Source organism: Lycorma delicatula, chromosome 8, assembly GCF_047948215.1.
Source record: "Lycorma delicatula isolate Av1 chromosome 8, ASM4794821v1, whole genome shotgun sequence".
Taxonomy (NCBI): domain Eukaryota; kingdom Metazoa; phylum Arthropoda; class Insecta; order Hemiptera; family Fulgoridae; genus Lycorma; species Lycorma delicatula.
Genome location: NC_134462.1, coordinates 16,430,346 through 16,449,877, shown reverse-complemented (window position 1 = coordinate 16,449,877; position 19,532 = coordinate 16,430,346). Strand labels below are relative to the sequence as shown.

The 19,532-nt window shown below is 29.7% G+C and overlaps 1 protein-coding gene across 1 annotated transcript in view; it reads left to right on the top strand.

The window, feature by feature from the left end:
• Window positions 1-19,532, top strand: part of LOC142328905 (uncharacterized) — a 376,489-nt gene that overhangs the window by 227,423 nt on the left and 129,534 nt on the right. The window lies entirely within an intron of this gene.

Genomic DNA, 19,532 nt, shown 5'->3' with positions numbered 1-19,532 from the left:
TTGCGGCAAATAGATGAAGAAAGAAGCATTTGGAAAAATATAGTTAAAAGAAGAAACACACTTATAGGCCACATACTAAGGCATCCTGGAATAGTCGCTTTAAGGAAAAAATTGTGTAGGCAGGCCACGTTTGTCAGATTTTTTCTGTTAATAGCCATGAAAATCATCTAATACTTTGCCAGCTTTTTTTAAATTCTTTTTCTTATATCTTTTAGCTAAACTGAACCTAAGTTTTGTAATTTAATTAAATTATGGTAATATAAATAACTGGAAGAATGGAAAATAAACATAATGCAGTTAATTAGTTAATAATTTTTAATAATTATGGGTAATTTGTGAAAAGTAGTTGTAGACTACCAAGTAATTTTTTTTATAAAATCCTTCTTTGTCTTACTTTATATCAGAGAATAAATTATAAAAATAACCTTTGTTTGGTCTAGCTCTACAGCTGAGTATACTATATTCATCGATATTTTTTTCCAAAGATAATTATAAAGATTAATAGATATACATTTTTTGCCGGATTTCAACAGACTTCCTTTCCTTACTGTCACTAAAGCCCGATGCGTTTTCTAAATGAATCGAAATAATAAAGGATATTAGAATCACTGCTATTTAAGAACGGCTTGATAATCGCTTCGGTTAAAACAACAAAGTATGTCATTACCCTTAATCTTCAGTCGTAATGAGTTTTTTTTACGAATTAAGTCGTAATAAGTGTGTAACAAGTTGCGAGACATCATATTAACTTTCCCAAATACTTTGAACTGTAGTAAAATTATTATGATCACTTTAAAAGTTTTGAATAATATTTATTTTATCTATTCTTTATAATATTATTTTTACTTATTAATTCTATTTTAATCGGTTAAAACTGGTTAAAAGAAATTTTTTTTCCTTTTTTGACGTCATAGCTCTAAAGCTATGCGGGAAGAAGGAGAAAGCATGGTAATCAGTAAAAAATGGGGTATGGGTTTTATTGAATTTCTCGACGCTTCATGACCCAGGGACCTCAAAACACAAAAATAATCGGGGATAATGTTCGTAGATACATACGTACGTACGTGTATTGGCGTGTTTAAAGCTTAAAATTTTATTGTATTTAAACTTTTGACAGGATAATCCGATTTTGATGAAATTTAGCACAGAAATTCGGGTATATAGAGCAATTTTTTTTTGCGAAAGTTTGAGGTCGATATCTCCAGGGGGTGAAGTAAATAGTTTCTACTGGGGTAAATCTTATCAAACATAACTCCACTTTGTATTAATCTCAATTACATGCGTACATTCTTACCATTTAAAAAAAAACAATCCTACAAATGATACCTCTTGCTCAAAAATCGGAAAAAGCTATCTTTTTATTATTGAATATTTTTAACCGATTTTTTTATGTCTTCCTAAGTATAGCATTGCAAAAAAATACTTTGGGGCAATATTGGGGAGGGAGAGCCGATCAAAGAATAAAAATATAGATGTTTTATAACTCTTAAAGCTTTTTTCAATTATTATTTTCCCAGTACATATAAGAATAACTAATATTCTCCTTTATAATCACAATAACTAATATACTAAAAGTTGTATATACTTTCCTGAAAAGTATAAAAATTTATTGTCAGCTTAATTTTCTTAATTTTAAAATTATTGTCTTCAAAAATTAAATGCTATAAAAAGAGATAATTATAATAAAATTGCAATGATAAATATGTTCAATACGGAAATATAATACATGAGGTCGATGCGATTATGTAGTTATTAATACTGGAGAAATTAAATCCATTTGCGAGGTAAATATTAATATTTCAAAAAAAAACTTTTACAAATTTATATATTTAAAAATGTTTATTTTAACTTTGAAATGTTAAAAAAAAGAGATCATTTTGCGCCTGAATGAAAGCAGTAGAAAAATTCAATGAAAGCAATGTAATATTTCATCTGGAATATTAAAATTCTGCTTCACATACCTGGAACTGTGCCTGTTTCTAAAGAATCAATGGGTGTTTTACACATAAGTAGAATGGGTAGCTCTTTTCAAACTTGAAAAAAAAAGTTAACAAAAAAAAACCTCGTTCATGGATTATAATATATGGTCTATAAAAAAATAAAAGAGGAAAAGGCAGTTCTCTCAACGTTTTAATGATACGGAAAATTCGACTGAGCGACATTACAAACGTTAGTGCACATACAGGCGTTTCACACACGCGCGCGCGCGCACTCATACGCACATAAATTTAGGAACGAAACATTTGCAAGAATGAATTAAACATTTGATATATTTAAAAAAAAAATCAATTATCATGAACCCGAATATACACTGTGTTTTTAATATCTGTTAATAAAAAGAAAAAAATTTACATTTAGTGTATAACATTTAAATTTGTCAAACATGTTGATATTGAACGGAGAAGGTACAAGAAAAAATATAATATACAATTGTTTTAATCAGCCCAAAAAAAAGGTTTAATTCAATTAATTTCATATTTCAAAAGACACAACTGTTTATTAAAATAATTAATTCAATTAAATACAAATCTGATAAGAAAAATCTGATGTGGACACCACATGACTTCCTTGAACGCCTATTAAATTACATATACACATTTTTCGCTGCACTTCATTTAAACTTATTTCATTTGAAAGTAAGATACGATCCTTCAATTTTTATAATAAAATGGACAGTTACGCAATTGCTAAAATATTAGTTAATATTAACATCAAATATGTTTGAAATTAGGAGAGAGTAAAAGTCACTTTATTACACTTTAAATAAATTTAAGTCTTATATCTATCTAATAATATGTTTTTTTTTTTTAATTATTATGGTATAACCATCAACAAAATGAAAACAAAAACTAATAATCAGATGTTTCACCAAATCTGATGAATACACCACATGACTTACTTGTACGACTATTAAATTACATTAACATTTTTTTAAATTTAAAAGTACATAAAATTTTATTTCATTAATAACTTCTGATAATTTTTCATATTTTTTTTATCGTTAATACTGAATTATTATTTATCGTACTTTTTTTTACAGTCAGAGGTTAATAAGTATTAATAAATCAATAAATTTTAACTAAAAAAAAATTATAAAAAAAAAAAAACGGATGAAGTCCGATTCGAACCATGTGGGTTCCGCTACTAAGATCCAAATATTTCATTAATTAAAATTTCATTTGGATATAACTATGGAATCAATGAAAATAAGTAGCACTTACGATATATCGATGAAAAGGTCTCAATGAGGGCTTATTACTGCAGTTAAGAATGAGTCCAAAATCCAATCTTTTTTTGGATTTTGGGCTTTTTTGGATACTTTTGATTCAGTCGATTGCAATCAAAAAGGGAGGTTAACAACTTCATGTTACAACAGTCCTAAATCCAAAATTTCAACATCCAAGGGCTAAGCGTTTTTTATGCGAGATAAATACGTACGTACAGACGTTATGCTGAAACTAGTCAAAATGGATTCAGGGATGGTCAAAATGGATATTTCTGTTGAAATCTGAAAACTGACATTTTTCGCGATCACAATACTTTCTTTACTTCGTACAAGGAAGTAAAAAATCAGTTACTTTTTTTATTAACAAAATTTATTCTGTAAAAACGGTTTTTCTTTTTATTCTTATATTATTAGTACATTTATTTAAAAAAATTGTAAGCTTATTTTTTTTTTTTTTAATAATTTCTTTAGATTAAAATATTCAATTTTTTTTTTTTTTAATAGTATCTGTGTTATTTTCCTTATAGGAAGTCTCTACCGTAAACTTAATATAAATAAAAACAAAAAAAAAAATAGAGATAAAGGCTATGAGAAATAGAGATAAAATTCAATAAAGGCTATGGAAAAGAAAATTTTCAAAAAATATTTCTATATTTTAGGTTCGGGGAGTATAACTAAAAAGAAATTTATAAACATTTCTTTGTAGCTCAATATTAGAAATGTAAACTTTCAACAAATTTTTGAAAAATATTTAAACCGAAGGGAGATTAAACAAATGAACATAAATATTCTATTTTTAAGAGGTAAGGATTGATTTTTGAAATTTTATTTATTTATGTTTTATTCATTTTTTGTGAACAGCTGATTTGCTGAAACGTCGACGAGTCATAGCTGCAACCGTGACATCAGTCCTATTGTATGCGGCCCCTGCATGGAATAGGGCAGTGGCGGTTCAGAAGTATAGGAGGAAGCTGGAGGCCACTCATAAGAGGCTGCTTCAACGGGTGACATGTGCCTACAGGACGGTCTCCTATGACGCGATCTGCGTCATTGCGGGAACGCCGCCAATAGACCTATTGGTTGAGGAACGATGCTTGCGGTTTGAAGGCGTAAACAAAGAGAATGCAAGGGCGCAGATAATGGCCATCTGGCAGCAACGGTGGGAGGCGAGCCAGGTAGGATGGTGGACTATGCGTCTGATTCCGGACGTGAGTGCTTGGGTGGTACGTAAGCATGGTGAAGTTGGATACTGCCTCACTCAACTACTTTCGGGCCATGGGAACTTTGATAGCTATCTGCATCGCTTCAAGAGCAGGAGAACGGCAGGTTGCAGGTACTGTGCGACAGCTGACACAGCCGAACACACCTCGTTTGACTGTGTGAGGTGGGAGAACGAGAGACGTCAGATTCCGGTGGCCTTAACACCAGATAATGTCGTCAGACACATGCTCCAGAGTGAGAATGGATAGAGGGAGGTAGAGAGAGTGGCTCGTCTCGTACTAACAGCGAAGAGGCAGGAGGAACCCTCTTGACGTGCACACGGCCCTCGATGTCAAAAGAGACGTCGAAATGTGTTTTGTTTTTGTAGTTGTTAATGTACTTCGCTAGGTTAGGAATTTATGATTGTATTATGTGTCTTTGCTCATGTTGTTGTTGGATTATGTTGCCGGATATGCCGATGGACATGGAGTGGAGGGATATTGTGTGCGGTGCTCTACCGCTGACGGTGAAGAAGGCATGGCGCAACAAGTAATGAGGGGTCATGGGAATGCGTGGGTGATCGAGGACAGATACTAGTCCATCTGATGCGTGTACGGGCCAGGGAGGCAGCCTCTAAGCCTAGGGTGTTCGGGCCTACTCACGCGCAAGAGTGGGTGGGTCGGAGCTCCCCTATGATGGCATGGGGGACCCTCGAGGTGTGCATGGGGGGACGCGTAACTGTGAAGGGCAAACGAAATGTATGTCTTGATCAGGAGAAAATTCTGATCACCGGAAGAGGTGATTACTATGTTTTCGAGGAGGCACGAGAAACCCCGATGGGATGTCCGAGTTCGGACGAGCTAGGGAGGGCAGACTGCGCTGCCATGAAACCCTGAGGCGACTGTGTTAAGCTTTTTAGCGTGGGCTGGTCGTCTTGGGGGAGTTTAAAAAAAAAAAAAAAAAAAAGTTTTTCCAAAAGATTTTTGAAGAATTTCGAAATCGGTTTTATTACATAACCCCCATCCTTTTAAGGATTTAAAAAAAATCGTAATATGATCGAAGGAGGCATGGTGCAACAAGTAATGAGGGGTCATGGGAATGCGTGGGTGATCGAGGACAGATACTAGTCCATCTGATGAAATATATGAGCCAAATTTTTTAAGAAAATTGATCTGGTCATCCTGACATGTAAGGCCAAAAGCAGTGCGACACACATACCTACATACATATGTTTTTTCGTCTAGATGAACTGGTTGGACTCTAAAACGTATATATTTACAAAATTCCGATACCCATTTCTTGACATGATCACCGTATTTTTCCTTTAATATTGCTATTCTAACTATATTCCCTGGGAAAGTAAAACGTTTTATTTGTAATATCTTTTTCTTTATAACAGTAGAAAATTGAAGTATAACTTATTACCTTTTGTTTAAAAAATATAACAAAGCCAAACAGATGCCTTACGTACTAAAGTTGGGATCTAATAAATAAGAAAGGTTACAAAGGATTTTAAAAGGGAAATTATTCTCGATTTTTAAGTTAAAAAAAAAAATTTTATCGACATATTTAGTTCCTTATTTTAAATTTTTTAGATGAAAATATTAAAGGAGGAACGAAAAACAGTTAAGAAGGATGATTTAAGAAGGCTCACCAACCTCACATTTTTATGACTTTTCAGGTAGAACACAGCATTTTAAGAAATTCTTATACATTTTCCCTTAAAGACAATCGTTAGGAAATCCAGTTGTACCTACCGACAATATTTATACTCTTTAATGTTTACAATCACTGAGTATGATAATTTTGTTCTTTTGTTATTCTTTCAATAGAACGGAATTTTTATATTTCATTTCTTAAATTACCTTTTAAAAATATTCACATTTTTCGTCTTTTCATTTTTACAAAAATCTACTTCAGGGGTCCAAACTCTATATTAGAGTCGTTCTTCTAGTAAAAAAGTGCAAAAATAAAAAAAATCAACACTGAAAAAAATATTTACACTTCTTTTCAATTTATAAAAATAAATGATTAGTTTAATAAAATGAACAAACTATTTTTCATTACTATTTTAAAAAATAAGAACTACTTTAGATAAAACAAAAAAATATATAAATATTGGCAACATACCGGGTTGGTTTAGTGATAAACTCGACATCGTAAATCAACTTATTTCAAAGTTGAGAATTGTAAGGTTCAAATCCTAGTAAAGGTTTCGCTTTTATACGAATTTGGATTCTAGATCGTGAATAACGATGTTCTTTGGTGGTTAGGGTACAATTAATCACACATCTCAGGAATAGTCAGCTTGAGTTTGTTGACTACCTATTTACCAGTTCATTCACACTTACAAATGTAATCTTGATAAATCGGTAATGAATAATAGTTTATGCGACTATAAATAAAAATATTAAAAAAAAATATATTGTCAATTAATCATTGATAACAATTTTTAAATAATAGATAATATTGCTTCTGAAAAGAATTTAAAGAATTAACAAATACTGTCAAATGATTTAATTAATACTAACACAAACTTTATGAAAAGAAATTCACAACCATCCGTGAAAATCTCAGTTTTCGTAGTACATGGTATACAATATTACATATTGTCGATTATAATCTGTTGTATCCGAAAATATCAAAATTAGGGAATTTCATATAAAGATATGAAATTGGTCGCCATATTTAAATTTGAGGACCTTTAGCCTGAACGGTTGCATTTAGGAAATATAAGAGCGAGGAAAAAAATTTGTCTTAAAATATGTTATAACAGAAAATTTCATATATATATTTATATGCAAGCATGGCTCGTTGCAGCTTCGCCCGCGCAGTGTAGTTACTTGGACCCCCCCCCCCCCCAAAATGGACCATCTGTGTTCATTGAACTCATGCTTGTGAAAATATAAATTAAAACTTCAATTTAAAAAATTATGTATTAAAAAAACTAATTTACAAACTATGTGAATTGTAATTTCTTTCAAAGAACCGTATTGGTCACTACATGAACCTTTCTTTTTTTCTTCTGTCTTTTTCCTGTTTAGCCTCCGGTAACTACCGTTCAGATAATACTTCAGAGGATGAATGAGGATGATATGTATGAGTGTAAATGAAGTGTAGTCTTGTACATTCTCAGTTCGACCATTCCTGAGATGTGTGGTTAATTGAAACCCAACCACCAAAGAACACCGGTATCCGCGATCTAGTATTCAAATCCGTGTAAAAATAACCGGCTTTACTAGGACTTGAACGCTGGAACTCTCGACTTCCAAATCAGCTGATTTGGGAAGACACGTTCAACACTAGACCAGCCCGATGGGTTGGTCAGTACACGAACCTAACTGGTTTTTATATTTCCTGTCGCGGTTTCACTAACAAAATGCATAATTAAACTTACAAACATAAATTACCATCACAATATTACCAAATCGCGTAAAAATTGATTTAATAGCAGTTGCATAAAACAGTAGAAATATAAAAACAATTTATGTTTTATACTCCTTAAAATAGAAAAATTAAAAAAAAACCGAAAACGGTTTTGTCGATATTTATCTGAAGAGTTATTTTCAAGCCCAAATCGAGTGAATGTCCTTTTAGTGTATTCGGAAATGGGGGAAAAATTTTCAATCATTGTTTGAGATTTTAGTTAGATTTTTCATAAGAAAGCTACCTATTGTAAGGGTACCATGATTCGACTTCCGTAAAATTTCGATATATCTTCTCGTTTCACATTCTCCAGACCCCAAAACTAGCGTCAATTCAAAAATTTATATATATATATATATTTAACTTTCTTGTGGTATCATGTCCACAATTTCATGTCACTGCCGAAATTTTGCGCCAAGCACTTCCAAATTGATATATAAAATATAATAACCTAAAATCTCGTTCGAGTTCGTTAATGGGCAAAATCGGACCATGGGAGTGGAAATGAGAGGGCTTTTTCGAAAAAAAAATATCGCTATAACTTTCTTATTAGGTAAAATACCGAATTCGTTTAAAGTTCCTCCTACTATTCTTTGTATAAGGACCTAAAACTTATATAAATTTTTCAGATATCACCATCCATTGACCCAGGAGGTGGAAAAAAATAGGGTCGAAGACAAAAATAATCATATCTTCCTTAATAGGCCCAGTATCGAGTTGGATTAAAGTGGTCGTTAGTCCTTTAAACATTATCTAAAACTTTTGTCTGAAACAGTTTTTGAAACCAACCCCTACGGCAAGGGATGACCAAAATGTTGCTGGAAATGTAATAAGATGGGGCTTGTCGTATGCTAAACATGTGAAACTTTTTTCACATGCAACCATTGTATTGAGTAAATTTGAAGTTTTTCTTAACTTTAAGGTGAACATTTTTTTACCCCCCTAATTAGCACCGGTGAAATCTATCTCCGCCTTCCGGCATGCCGAAAGGATTTTTTTTTAACTCTCTCTTCACCCCTTTCAAATTCGTATTTAAAAAAAAAAATTATAATAGATTTTTAGATATTCCCATGAAGATTACACACACCAATAATCAAGTTGATATCAACATTTATTACCGAGAAATTAAAAAAAAAAACTTATAAATTTATTATTACATTGTTTTAAAACTCGGAATTAAAAAAAAATATCCTTTCTTAGTGTGCACTAATACCGATATGTATACAAATTTCAATCAATTTATCTTCGGTAGATTTTGCTTGACCTTGAATATGAATGATTTACGATATGTTATTTTAAATATATTGAAATTCTTGGATATTTATTTAAGTTAAGTTGTTTTAAATGCCACACCATTTGCAGTATTTATCACTTATTCTACTCTCAGTTAAATTTGTTACAGATCTTTTTCACATTATTTTTTTATTTTCATGGTAAATTTTATATTAAATATACTTTTTCGAAAATAATAAAATATACATATTATATACTAAAATGCAAGTTTTTTCACTTCATTTTTAATTTTTTTTTAATTTGTTTCAAAGTATTTTGTTTCTATTAAACCTAATATTTAAAGTTTTATCCGGGTTAAATTATTATATTCAAACGTCGGTTTAAATTGTAAATTTTAGGCCTATTAAAAAAAACCCCTTAAGTGTTTTAAAGTTTAAATGCAAAATAGATCTCTTGATTAGTTTTTCTTGATTAGTTTAAAAAAATACTACGTAAAATAGAACCGCATAAAATTTCCCGTTTTTATTTTTAAAAAAAAGCTGCAGGTAGAAGTATAATTAATGTATAGCTTGTCTCATTATAGGATCGGTCAAACTTAAAAAAACAATGTTATTAATTGAAAACTAGTGTCTTAATTAATTTGCTAAAAGGAACATTCAAATGGAATTAATTATATTTCATTGTACTGTTAATTGGATTTAAAATCATCCTCCAGAATCATAGAGCAGTTCTCTAACAGGTGACGTGTTTACCGAATATGATATGCGTAAATCATGGCAAATCTAAAAATTATAATAATAAAAAATATGTAAAATTTAAATTAAGAAATGAGATATAAAATATAAAAATGTCACTTCAGTTTTTAATTAAACTATTTATTTTTACTTTCCCTGCTACATAGCTATACTGTATAAACGTTTTGTTGTCATACAACTATAAACGCAAAGTAAACTAATTGGGCCAAATTTTGCATGTCGGGGGGCCTCTTTACATTTTATGACCACTAAAAAAAAACAATTTTCAATATTGAAAATTCCGGAAGGATATATATAAATTCCGACGTACGTATGTGAAAGTATGTTGGTCTTTTTACAGATTTTTCGAATAAAAGTACGGTATTACTTACGGTCGCACGATGGGATAGGACGGTGAAATTGAATTTTCATTACGTTTTGAGGTATGAAGAGTACAAAAATATCATTCATTTAAAATCTAGTTTCTTTGTATATATATATATATATATATATATATATATATATATGTAGCTATTTCTAAAATAGTGAGCTGGCTATACTTTTTCTGATTCTTGCGTCTTGGTAATAATGTTTTAAAATTAGTAAAAAATCAGTACTTAGTTTTATCAAAATCTATATTATTTGCTAAAATAATAAGCCTTTTATTTTGAATAAAAACGCATTTTATTTTTTTAAATCGGTTAACAAATAGTCGAGTTATCGGAGAAAATTGATATAATATTGTGTGGATAAATTATTAGGTCTGTTATGTTAAGAAAATTATTACTTAATTTGATACTACTTTGCAATACTAGAATTAACAATAAATAAAAAAAATTAATATGTCATCGATTTGAACGTAAAGTGGCGGACATGAAAACAGACACATAATTACATAAATTTTCTGCCATTACTCGCCTATGTTTTAACTTATTTTCAAAAATAAATGTCACTTTGTTCAAAATAAAAGGCTTAATATTTTAGAAAATAACATAAATTTTGATAAAACTAATATTTTTGGAGATATAACGGATAGAAAAATAAATATGGCCGCCATTTTTTAATTTGCCAAAGTATTTAAGTCCTAATTTTTTTCTAATTTAAAACTTTATTAATAAGACACTTACCAAATATTAATGTGATTTTTCTACCCGAACTTGAGATATAAATTTTTATATGAAAATAACAAAATTGTTGAGAGGGGGAGAGCGAATGAGAAATTGCCATTTTTCCTAAGGATATTTTTTGTTTACTTTTACAAATAGAATCCGAAAAACTATAGCCAGCCCACCATTTTAGAAACACTCTGTACATACACACATAGATATAGGCCTACGTGTAGGATTTTTTGGCTCAAAAATTTCCAAAACTACAAAATCAATTTCACTGAATTTTAGAATAAGCTGTAGTAATGTATCTGAGAGTGGAAGAAGTGTTAGGAGAAGAAAAATTTGGTTCAGGAAAAGTATAGGGACAAGGGAAGCAATTTTAGGTCTCAGATTAATAGTAGAAGGAAGATTAAAGAAAAACAAACCAACATACTTGGCGTTTATAAACCTAGAAAAGGCATTCGATAACGTAGACTGGAATAAAATGTTCAGCATTTAAAAAAAATAGAGTTCAAATACAGAGATAGAAGAACAATTGCTAACATGTACAGGAACCAAACAGAAACAGTAACAATTGAAGAACATAAGAAAGAAGCCGTAATAAGAGAAGGAATCCGACAAGGATGTTTCCTATCTCCGTTACTTTTTAATCGTTACATGGAACTGACAGTTAATGATGTTAAAGAACAATTTAGATTCGGAGTAACAGTAACAGTACAAGTTGAAAAGATAAAGATGCTACGATTTGCTGATGATATAGTAATTCTAGCCGAGAGTTAAAAAGGATTTAGAAGAAACAATGAACGGCATAGATGAAGTCCTACGCAAGAACTATCGCATGAAAATAAACAAGAACAAAACAAAAGTAATGAAATGTAGTAGAAATAACAAAGATGGACCACTGAATGTGAAAATAGGAGGAGAAAAGATTATGGAGGTAGAAGAATTTTGTTATTTGGGAAGTAGAATTACTAATGATGGACGAAGCAGGAGCGATATAAAATGCCGAATAGCACAAGCTAAACGAGCCTTCAGTAAGAAATATAATTTGTTTACATAAAAAATTAATTTAAATGTCAGGAAAAGATTTTTGAAAGTGTATGTTTGGAGTGTCGTTTTATATGGAAGTGAAACTTGGACGATCGGAGTATCTGAGAAGAAAAGATTAGAAGCTTTTGAAATGCGGTGCTATAGGAGAATGTTAAAAATCAGACGGGTGGATAAAGTGACAAATGAAGAGGTATTGCGGCAAATAGATGAAGAAAGAAGGATTTGGAAAAATATAGTTAAAAGAAGAGACAGACTTATAGGCCACATACTAAGGCATCCTGGAATAGTCGCTTTAATGTTGGAAGGACAGGTAGAAGGAAAAAATTGTGTAGGCAGGCCACGTTTGGAATATGTAAAACAAATTGTTAGGGATGTAGAATGTAGAGGGTATACTGAAATGAAACGACTAGCACTAGATAGGGAATCTTGGAGAGCTGCATCAAACCAGTCAAATGACTAAAGACAAAAAAAAAAAAAAAAATGTATCTGAAGTTATGCACGTGAAAACTTTTATCAAGATTGATTGAATCGTTCTTTAGTTACGTCCAATCTAAGATCAACAACAGAAAAAAATAATTTTTAATTATGTCGACTGTGTATGTTGTATTGAAATTCGATGCTTTTGTGTAGGATCTACTCGTCAATGAAATGTACGTAATGCGTTGTACTTTGAAAATCAGTGCGTTTCTGTCTGCCAAATAGTGAGGGCGTCGGAAACGAAAAGTCGGTTTTTTGTACAGAAATGTGCACGATTTGCCCATTTAGTAGAATAATTTCTGTATATAAGGTGTTGATGCCATTTAATTTTACGCAAAACCGGTCATTGGTAGAGATTAATAAACATACCATATGAATCTCGTATCTGAAAATTTTACTCAAGGGTCGGTAAATTTTTTTGATATAATTTAGTGCTCATTATGTATCTGAGATACTTTGTGATGGTTTTCTATTTTATTTAAACACCCATTACGGAGTAGGGGCAAAGAACCCGTTTTTTCTTTTTTGTAGTTTCTGATTTCAAAATATTCTTTCACTAAATAAATGATTTTAATACATTAGTTTGGTAACTTAAGTTACATATTTGTTGAATTTAAGTCATGGGTAGGAGATAATAAGCCACATTTCTCTGCTTATACTTCTCCTTTATATCTTTAGACTAAATCAACAGGATTTTAAAGAAAATTTGGACTTAAGAATATGTAATTTAATTTATGGGGTTTAATTTTTCGACTGGTTCGACTATATATCATAACTGGTTCTGCCCATTCGTGTGATTGGTTGAAAAATATCAGTATTATGATTGGTTATTTTTATTGTAAAGTGAGTGACGTAACTTTTCGTAATGAGCGCTATCTCCAGTACAAAGTTATAAGATATGTGATGATTATAAGTGAATCCTAAGAGTGAGTGGCTTTAGTTTCATATTTCATTAGTATATACATTAAATTAATGCAATTACTTTTGATTCAAAAATATTTCAATATTAGTCAATTATCTAGATTTCTTAGTTTCATTATTTCTACTAATTTGAACATAAAGGAACACGATCCTTTCTTGATAACGTTGAATTATAAACATATTTTAACTGGAAATAATAATTTACACTATATATATCGCTGAACTGCCAGCAATATCTTCTTTTGAAATTATATGAATTTAGCCGTCCTTCTTGCGACAAGTAGTTTTTTGACGTTTACTTCCGCTTTAAAACAAATATTTTTATTCATTAAATACGCGTAATTCAATATAATCCTTGAATAAATAATTTCTTAATCAGTTCTGATACATAATATGAAAATAAAATAATTGTTTTATTAATTATTAATGAAATGAGAATAATTTTCATGCTAATAGAACGTTTATGGATAGATTACGAAGAGAGCTCAATTAATAATGGAAAATTAAAATAGATACAAAGAATTTCCTGGCCGGAAAATAGCCAAATGTTATTAGACGACTGCCAAAAAAGGACTGTATGTTTATGTGTATGTATGTATGTTTTTTCCATTGTATCAGCTCAACGGCTGAACCGATTTAGATTTACGGCCCGCGTTGGAATCCTTAAGTTACCGTGACCGTAATCATAACGTTAACTCTTCAATTAATTTTTCCGTTGATCAGTAGATGAGGAATTGTAGTAACTCTTTGTAAATTATAGAATTTTTTCCTTTATATATAAAGCATTGTTTATATATAAACACAAAATTTAATTATTTGCACACTAAAAATGATGATTTTCCAGTTTTTTTCCCTAAGTTATTATTACTTTTTTCTTTTAAATATTTTTGTTATATTTGAAAAAAATTATTATTATTGTAAGAGGTACGTTCACTCTTTCCTGTTAAAACAAACTAGGTATTTACATACAATTGTCAGGTGAGTGCCTATGTGTAAGTGTCTACATGTTGTTTATGTGCAAATATTAATTTATACTCTAGTATATATATGATACTCACCCGTCTACACTAGCCCATGATACTTTAACGCAGAATTTATTTGCGGTGTTTGTCAATCTACGTGCATAAGACAGGTGAGAGAGGATCCTGACTTATGGTAACAAAGACGTATATGTCTGTAACTTTTTCTTTCCCTTCTATCCGTATTAAAGTAACACTTAAAATATTAATGTATGAAATCTCCTCTTCCCTCCTTCTGTATGATATATTCGTAAAGTCATTACACGTGTAAAATTTGTAAATCTCCACCCGTTTTTCGAGTCTAACTTATTTGTATTAAATTTCTGGTCTAATAACAGAATCAGAGGAGAGATACCCTCCGTAAAGTCAACTTAAAACTCATTTTACAAACAAGAAAAGTTCTATGTATTACATCTAAAAACCATATTACATAAATAAGAATTTATTACGTTTCTGTAGTAAAAAATTTTTATCTATTTTCATTTTTTCTTATTGTTGAAAAAATTATATTTCGATGAATTATATAAGGAAAACAAGTTAGTAATTAATCATTCATATACGTTTTTTCTCAAAAACCAAAAGCGGATTTAGTATTAATATCATGCTAATATTTTTTTTTTTTTTTTTTTTAAATTTATAAGTTTAAGTAATGGTAAATAATTGCCAAATCGCTCAATATTAGAAGAGATGGCTTCTATATGGGTAAGCAGGTAGGATGTGAATTTGACAGAAAGATATTGAGTGAATATACACACAAAAAAAATAAATCTCACTTGCGTCAAACTTTTAAATTTTAATTTATTGTTAAAATAATTATATATGGAAACAAGGCTGCAAAAAAAGTACAATGTTATGGAAAAGGATAGTACAACGTGTATGGCTGCAAGTGCGAGGCTTGCGTTTATATTCGTTCGATGCATGGTACATCCTTTAGAACTTAGCAATAAGAAAATTACAAAGATTTTACTTTCCTGGTAATCGGAAAAAACGCTGGGGTATGAGTTTTTCTCGCCGTTTCATGATCCAGGGTCCCCAAATAACAAGAAAGACTGAGGGTAATGTTTGCACGTTCGTACGTACGAACGGTATGTGCGTGCGTTGTCGAGTTTGAAGTTTTAATAACTTTTTAACCGATAAACAAATTATGATGAAATTTTGTACTCAGGCTCTTGTATACGGAGCAATTTGTTGGTGAAATTTTAGGGTTACTATCTCCAGAGAGTGGGATAGATAGGGGTCTGGAGTCAATTTCCTCAAAATTTTGCAAACATAAACTCAACATTTTGCTTATCTTACAATTTAAAAATAAAAATTAGCTCCAAAGTTCCCTCTTGCCCATAAATCGAAAAAACTATCTTTTTGTTTAGTGCTTATTTTTAAATTACTTTTGTTTTGCCTTTGTAAGCATAGTAGTAACACAAGTTACCAAAAAAATATAAATATTTGGCTGGAAATATTGATAATGTAGGACCGATTAATGTTTAAAATATCGATCTTTTTTAATATTTTACACCTTTTTTTTGTTTAACTTTTAATAATAATATTAAATAAAATTTCATCATGATTCACCCCCTACCCACAGAAAAGAAATCTTACGCAACCTTTTATTGGTCGTACATTTCTCAGTGGAATTTTTTTGTAGTTTTTTACATAATAACATAATAAATGTAAAATAAAATTTAATTCTTGGAAAGTGATTTTAGAGATCGGGGAACACAAATAAATAAAAAAATAATGTATGTTAATCTACGTCTATAAGAGCTTAAGACAGGTGAGAGGGAATCCTGACTTATAGTACAAAGACGTATATGTCTGTAACTTTTTCTTTCCCTCCTACCCGTATTGAAGTGGGCACTTAAAATATTTATGTATGAAATGTAATCTTCTCTCCTTCACTATGATGTGTATTTTTAAAAACAGATTTTTAAAATATGTTCAACCTTTTTTGGTTTATTTAAATATATAATGATAATTTTACAATAAAACATAGTCATAAATTTTCCCTTAAACTATATATTTATTCATAAAAAAAAGATATCTCTATAACCTTTTTTCATGCATAATTATTTTTCCATCATATATATATATATATATATATATATATATATATATATATATATATATAAGAATAAATAATTCCAAAAAGGTTTTACAGCTTTGATGCTAGCTTTTTTATTGTTGGCGACTGTTTAATATTAATAAGGAATAAAAATAACGTAACAATTTGTTTCCCTTTTTTTTTACTATTAATTAAAATCTAAGAAAAAATATGATGCGTTATAATATAAACAGGATTTTTTATTTTACAATTAAAAAAAAATACGAAAAGTCCTTTTAATAAATAATTAATTTTACTAATTAAAAAATTATTTAAAACCAAACGTTTCGTATCCATTCATATTTTTCTTAAATACTTTTAAATACAACGACTAAAATTAAGTTAATAAAAAAGCAGTTTTAAAAATATCTTGGTTTTTAACTAATTAATATTATGTAAATTATTTTTAAGATGAAATTATAAAACAATTATAAAAAAATAAGATATAACTGGGTAAGGAAATTTTAATTTAATTAAAATATCATCAAGCGGTACAGTATTTCGTTAGAATTATTTAATTCTAATTACTAAATTCACTGTATTTAAACAGTCTCCTTCAAATAAAAATTATAGTGGATACCCAAATAAGTCTTGATTTTACATGAGTATTGATTATTAAAAAAATATTAAATTGTAGACATTCTGAGACATATTTTGGTAAACAAAAAAGTCTGATTTGGACATCACATGACTTCTTTATACCCCTATTAAATTAAATATTTGTATGAAAAGTACGTAAAATGTTATTTCCCTAATAACTTCTGATATTTTTTCATATTGTTTTTTTTTTATTGTGATTATTGAATTATTATTTATCGTAATTTTTTTTTTACAATCAGACGTTAATAAGTATCAATAAATTAATATATTTAAATTAAAAAAAGTTGAAAAAAATCAGATTCAGTCTGATTCGAACCGATGTGTCTTCCTCCTTTTAAAATCCAAATATTTCATTAATTAAAATTCTGTTTGGCTATAACTCTGGAAGCAATGAAAATAAGTACCAGTTATGATATATCGTTGAAAAGCTCTCAATGAGGGGTTATTACTGCAGTTAAGAAAGAATAAAAAATCCAATTTTTTTTGGATTCGGCTAATCGTTTTCGAGTTATGCGGAAAAACGAACATACGTACAGACATCACGCAGAAACTGGGATGGTCAAAATGAATATTTCCGTTGAAATCTGATAACCGAAATTTTTCCTTTACTTCGTACAAGGAAGTAAAAAGCGTTGTTATTGTAGCTGTAACCATTGTCAACCATTAAATCATTACCTTCCAATTTTACTTCTATGAAAGTATTTAGAATACAATATATGAATGATATTGTGATCATTAATAACGGCAATACACGGATATATCGGAAATAAATCAGATACATTTAAACAAAGAGATTCAAATCGGTTCATAATAAGTTACATTACATAGATTACGTCAGAATAACTATTATATTATTTTATTGATACAATAACGAAAATGTTCCACCATTTGTTTAGACGGACAATAGAAAATTGTGACAAAACATTGATCAGATCACCATCACAAAATACATAAATAATTACTATAAAAAAAAGAAAGTATTTAAAGTACGAGAAGATGTAAAAATAAACATAATAAGGATGACAAACAGAATTAAATAAGGTTTTAATGGAAATTAAACAAGCTTATACAGTATTATCTGTATAACATGAAGATACAGAAAGTCAGGTTTAAAAATAAAATTGAATAAAAAAATTCCTGGAAAGAGTAACACTAATTCTATAAAAGAAGTACTTTAATTTTATTTTAAAGAAGTCGATGAGATGATCTTTTAACTGGGTCGGCCTCATTAGGAATGACTACGGAACAACTACTTCCCTAATAAGACCCGTTTTCATATCACAGTAGTATACAGAGTTAAGCAAAACTAGTTTTGCTGTCTATTATGTTAAGCTTTCAAGACTAAGTAACTTCTATATTTAGCAAATTTAATACGCGTGCATACCATATTGTTAAAAGCTTTACAGTCTACTCGCTGTACATTTTGAATATTTTCAACAGCTCATAAAAGTGAACATTTTTAGTACTATTTTACACTCTCGAATATAGTCTTCGTTTATGTTGCGCTTCAAAACAAAATAATATGATGTTATGTTGTTACATATAAATTGAAATATACCTAGGTTTCTCCGGGTTGTAATTGATAAATCTTTTCTTGTTAATCTGGGCTGAGAAAAACATTTCAAATCTTAATTACGATAATATATATTGAAGATATATATAAATATATATTGAAGATTTTAATTTAATGGATGGGTGATACTGAATCAACCGGTCCAGTAGTTTTCTAATTTAAAAAATTAGAAAACCACTTGTGTAGGCTATAGAAGTTGATGGGTTTGAAATGTAGAAATATAAAACTTCGGTCGTAATTTGAATGCCCTAAAACCAAACCTAGTTCAAGATAGAATCATGCGAAGTTCTTTTAGATCTTCTTGGACTTTGTTGAACCATCTGCCTTTAGGTTTTTTACTTTGCAAGAAGTAAAATATTTGCTTAGTTAATCTACTATTATTAATTCTAAATATACGGGAGTAAGATTCGATTCGTCTTTTCCTGATTGTATCTGACGGTTTTTCAATTTTAGTATAAAGGTTGTTATTTGTAATTAATTTTACCTAATTATTTTTAAATTAGTACCAAAGTTTTTTCTTATAATTTTTCTTTATTTCTTTTCTAAATGTTCTAAAGTTGAAAAAAGTGAGGTTCTATCTATCGAATCATATGCTTTTTGAAAATCAATAAAAGTTAAACGTTGTATTTTGACATTTAAAATAATCCATAATAATTTTGAGGTTAAAGATTTGGTATAAACAACATTTACTTTTTATAAATCCACCTTAATATCCAGTTGAGGTTCAGCACCATTTAGCAGAGTTTTAGATATAACTTTGAATGTTTTTTTTTTTTGTCTTCAGTCATTTGACTGGTTTGATGCAACTCTCCAAGATTCCCTATCTAGCGCTAGTCGTTTCATTTCAGTATACCCTCTACATCCTA